General features: G+C 31.8%; 1 pseudogene; it reads left to right on the top strand.

Moving 5' to 3' along the window:
• The first annotated feature begins 2,147 nt into the window (after window positions 1-2,147).
• Window positions 2,148-3,086, top strand: LOC149212708 (protein SMALL AUXIN UP-REGULATED RNA 51 pseudogene; annotated as a pseudogene).
• The last annotated feature ends 2,914 nt before the right edge of the window (window positions 3,087-6,000 follow it).

Raw genomic sequence — 6,000 nt, 5'->3', positions numbered from 1 at the left:
GACATCATCCATGAGGAGGAAATGATGATGATAAAGATAGAAATGATAATCATAGAAACATTATCCACATCACAACCTAAAAATTATATTTAATATAAAAATTATTGTTTAAAATCAAAGTACAATTTTACCTATCGGTGTCTCTTTGCACCTTTTGGGGAAATTTTTAGGTGTCCCTTTCCACCTTTTGTTGCAATTGTTAGTATTATAAATCTACTAAAATTGGTATCCAAAACTAGTTCAATTGGTAGTATTTGTGGTTGAAGCACTTTTCTATTGAAAGGTCATGAGTTCAATTTAATTCTCTAGACACTCTTAAGTCAGAAACATAGTGCTAATTAGTTACATTGTACCTTTTTCAATTCTATTTAATTTCATTATAAAATAACAATAGTTTTTCAATTATCATTTTACATATTTAAACTTCTATTTAAAAATTTATAATTTAATTCAAAAATTAAATTATTATTATTACTTATAAATTTATACAATAGAAATTAATACAATATAAGTGCCAAATCATGAATTGTCATTGATTTTCTTAGGAATAATCTTAATTTGAATCCTCTCATTTTTTATTTTTTATTAAGTAATACTGTGAGAGCTTGAAAAAATTATCTAATCTTCAAATCAATTCTAAGTGAGCCAGATATATTTTATTATTTCTTCATAGTAATATTTTGAGAGCTTGAAAACTTTGTCTAATCCTCAAGTTAATGCTAAGTGAACCACATATATAATACGCCATAGCATTTTCTTTTTATTAATTCTTCATAGTAATATTGTGAAAACCTGAAAACTTTGTCCAATCCTCAACTTAATGCTAAGTAAACCACATATATAGTATGATATAGCATCTCAATCAATTAATTAATTACATTGTACTTTTTTGGATCCCAATAAAACAATAACATTTTTTCAATTATAATTTTACATGTTTAAAAATATATTATATAATTTAAAAATTAAATTATTATTATTACTTATAAATTTATACAATAGAAATTAATAACTTAATCAATTAATTACACCATAAATTTTTCAATTCTACTAAAACAACAACATCTTTTCCATTATCATTTTACCTATTTAAACTTTTATTTAAAATATATAATTTAATTTAAAAATTAAATTATTATTATTACTTATAAATTTATACGTAGAAATTAAAAAAATTAATACAATATGTTGCAAATCACGAGTTATCATAGACTTTCTTAGGAACAATTTCGTTCGAGTCCTCTCATTTTTTATTAATTCTTCATAGTAATATTGGTGTGGACTCGAAAACTTTGTCTAATCCCCCACTTTATATATTTTTAAATTAATTATATAGGAATTCAATCTATTAGAGCAAAGGCAATTTCATTGTCTAATCCCCCACTTTATATATTTTTAAATTAATTATATAGGAATTCAATCTATTAGAGCAAAGGCAATTTCAAGTAGCTCTAGTATAGCAAATGGACCAACCTTATGTAATAATACCTTAAATTTTGCATCCATATGACCTAATCGTTACAAATAATTGTCACTTCATGATAGAAAGTGTCTGAATTTGGATATGACGAAACAAATCCGAGTCGTTTCATGCCAGCAGCTGTCTGAATTTGAATATGATGAGAGAAAGACATTCAACTAATGTGTCGCAACCCACGCAAAATTACACGTGAACGTGTACTTCGCATTCATTACTCCGAATCTTGTCGCCGCACAAACAGAATCACTACAAATTTAAGCCAGAGAAATCTCTGCAAATAATCTCTATATTGGATGACAATTACAGCGCCCATTCGAAATTAATGAATGAGAAAAATAACTAATCCAGTAATTCGACTTTGTACGCCTGCACTACTCAGAAAATCGGTTCTGATAGGATAGGATTCCACACAGTTGGTTGCCCATAAGAGAGTGATCTTAATTTCACTCATTGATCTCGGTCTGCCGACTTCCCTACATTTGGAGGGTACACCCTCGTGCTACTTAGTCGATTCTGATTGCAGGTGGGCCTAAAAGTCACTCTTCGAAGCATCTTGTATATGGTACAAAAGACGATAGTGGACCATATCACTGTTATACACCATTACCATCTTATCACAAGAAATCTCTGCTTCTGCTCATTAGATCCTAACTTTCAGTTGTTATATATACGAAATGTATGCCTTTTTTCCAAATCAAATCTTGTGCAAGCTTCTCGTTAGTACTCGATTTTAAGCAATAGGTTTGAATTTGATTTTGTATCCTCCAGTCTCATCTAATCTATGGCAATGGCAAGAAGATTGAGAAACCCTCATGTTCTTCTTTTGAAGCAGCTAATCAGAGTGCTTTGCAAGATTCCAAAGGGCTATAAGGCGACCAGATATGCCGTTTCTCCAGAGAAAACTGGGTACTTCATGATGGAGGGTGAGGCCCTGGGCACCTCCTGCAGTGCTCTGCCCACAGATGTTCCCAAGGGACACTGTGCGGTGTATGTTGGAAAGGAACGAAGGAGGTTTATCATTCCTGCCACTTATTTAAATCATCCTGTGTTCCGGGCATTGTTACAGAAGGCCGAAGAGGAGTATGGGTTTGGTCACCAAATGGGGCTCACCCTCCCTTGTGACGAAGTTGCTTTCGAATATCTGACGTCCATGTTTGGAAAAATGGATTACAGAGTACCTACAAATTCGAAGCTGGATGAAATCATTGATTTCCAAAAGGCCATGGACTGCGCATGATAGACTGTACAGAGTTACGCAATTTATCGTTGCGGTACACTCCTTTAACACGAGTGGAGCTTATATCCTCCGTAATATTTGGATGAAACCTGAATAAAATCTTTCGGGTTTCAGCAATCTCAGGATGCATGGTAGAAGAGCCTTTTCTGTGAAGATCCAGCCACTTCAGGCGGAGTTAATTTCCAGGAAAAAGACTCATATACGATAAACAACAGTTAGTGGGCCTAAATTTTTCCATAGCATCCATGGTTAAATTAGAACCCGTTATTGAAGGCTCACGAGATAATTTTCTGTCCCTCCGAAATGTATATACCTTTTAAGGAAGATTAATGATATCAGAAGCCCTTACTGACAGCGGTTGGGATTGAATTTTTTTCTCTCTACAGTGTCCTTTTTTGTGAGAATATTAAAGGTTTGCAAGATATACGATTTGCTGTTTTACTTATGACTTTCTCTATTCTGTTGTCGCATCAGACTTCATTCGACTTATCATCAAGATGTAGCTTGTGTTTCAGCTTTGATGATCATGTCGTTAGAGTTAAGTTGCAGCGTCTGTCATGAACTTCAATTGGCTGTGATGTCTACGTAATATGAATGCAGTCTTGTTGGACATGAGGTCATCTAATGCTTATTAAGCTAAATTATTTTATATTTATATATAGGTTTATTAGTGATAGGTTTTAAATATGAATTATTATTATTTATATTTATTTTAATGCTAAATCTATTTTGTGATTTGGTTTGTAAATTTATTGATAAATAAAATTTATCATATAAAAAATTGAATTTGTGCAATTATTATTTTTATTTTTCATTTTATTTAATAGAATTAATATTATAATCTATTATTATTATTTGATGTAATATTTTATATTCTCCTATACTAGGTTGTAAAGTGTCTGGTAGTCTAAAAATTTCTAATGATTAAAACATTTAACATAAATTTTAGCATTTTCCAAATATATATTTGGGTCAATTTTGTCACAAATCTAATAAATATTTATTGTAATTGTAATTTAAGATGTGTCATCTACATAAAATGTGCAAAAGATTTTCAAGTCACTTAATCTATTTATACATTCAAAATTATAGTTTAAGCTTTAAACAGTGCAAATTTAAAATTTCATGAAAAATTTGATAAAATAAAATTGATATATAAAATATATGTGTATATATAAATTCTTATCCTTAAAAAAAAATTGCAACTAAAAGGCAAATCTACTCTAATTTATTTTAACTCAGATAATAGTCTCTTAACATTAAAAACTATTCCCTGTGACAATTTAAATTTAAGAATTAAGTGCAAAATACATCTGCCCATTAAAAACAAAAATAAGTTAATATTGGTTAACATTAAAATTATTTCTTATGATAATTCAGTTTTATTTATATATATATATATATATATATATAACCTAAGGTGCAAAACCATCTTCCTATAAATTAAAAAAAAAATAACCGCGTTGCCGGTGGGCAATAAATAAACGCTAGATTCATATATAAATATTATGATTTCGGTTTGGAATTTCTAAACAAATCCATTTTCCTGATGGGTTTCACAATTCAGGGATTCATACTGAAAACATTGTAAATATCTTATATAGCTCTATTTAAAATTTTGTAAATTATATTTAACTAACAAATTACCAGTAATTTTATTCAAAATTTTATAGATTTTTAAACTATATTTCGCTCAAATTATATAAACTTATAGATCTCAAATTCTATCTCTTTATGAGCCTACCGTTAAAAAAAACAGTCATGGCAATCCACGTCTCCAACAAAATTTACAACTCACGTCAAATTATTCATAACTCACTTCAAATTGCATGAGAAAGTTTATTTTGTCGGTATTACAATCAATCTACACAGCTCTCTTTCTCGACAAAGATACTTATAAAATACTTCACTTGTTTTTCTCGCTATTACAATCAATCTAAACCGTTCTCTTCTTCGACAAAGATATTTACAAAATACTTAACTCAATAGAGTATCAATTACACGGGTTGAAGAAATAAATAAAATATAAATTATTTATAATTTTTCCATGACCCTAGTAGTGAAACCGGGGTTAGAGGGGACGGAGCCCTCCTCATTGCTCCGATGTGCAGAGGGGTGTTTGACGAGGACTGCAGCCCTCTCTACAAGGTACGGGGCAGCGCCCTGGCAATTTTTTTTTTGTACCCTATATTAAGTGGGCATACCTACCTATGGTTTTGTGCATGGTTTTCGCACATGGTTTTGGGCGCGATGGTTTTTGGTCCATGGTATTTTATAGATCGGGTCAAGGGAACTATAATTATGTTCTAATCGAGGGTTAATGGATCAGTGTTTATTGATTCTTCGACATGTGTATATATGTATTGTAACATTGAAAGGAACATAATGAAAAGCAATATGGTAATCCCGATTTTGGGATCCAAGGGAAAATATCTGTGTATATTTGTTTTATGTGTTATGCTCTCGTCATTGTTTATCTTTTGTTTTTAGAATTGGTATATAGCTAATTTCTGTACGGGGTTAAAACCTACATATACAACCATACACCCATGACAATGTTCAGTTACATTTGTAAAATGAGCACCTCATTGGGCCCAACCGCAATCTTCGCCCACTCCGATATGGATCTTACACCATTCCTTGGCATGCACCGAGTGTTCAATGTGGATTGCCTTCGACCATTACTAGCACATCATACATTACACAACAACTCACACCAACAGAGTTAAACCCAGACTATATGGAACATGCCACAACTAATCGGATCATGGACATGCATATCAAGAATACTTGCCAATAGAAGATCACATTCTATCGGGTTATCAAAGATGACCAACTCCTACCCCAACGCAAGTCGCTCACGAGGGACTAAGTTCAACAGAAGTTTCCCCATCTCATGGATGCACTCAACATAATGGGTACAATTGCTTCCTAAGGGGGGAGGACTGATCTAGGTGGATATTGGTGGCCACCTACCTATTCCAGTTGGACCCCCACCATTGTTTCTTTTTGTTTTCATTAATTGTAGCACAGCTTACTATGTTTGGCAATTTTTTAGGTCCTAAAATTATGGAGCCTTTTTTAGGGACTAAAAGACGTTTTTTAGGGAAAACAGAGAAACTGAGATGTCTCAAACTGGTTTGCCGATTTTATTTTAGTTTTCTCTTTGCAATATTTGAAACAAGGTACTATTATAGCCTGACGAAGATTCTATGCCAAAATTACGACCTCGAGAATTTTATGTACCAATTTACCTAAATGGGTCCCACAATTTTGGTGCTTC

This window comes from Pinus tabuliformis, chromosome 1_1 (assembly GCF_031772625.1).
Source record: "Pinus tabuliformis cultivar Carrire ecotype Pingquan chromosome 1_1, CPIR1, whole genome shotgun sequence".
In the NCBI taxonomy this organism is placed as follows: Eukaryota; Viridiplantae; Streptophyta; class Pinopsida; order Pinales; family Pinaceae; genus Pinus; species Pinus tabuliformis.
This window is presented reverse-complemented; position numbering and strand designations above follow the sequence as displayed.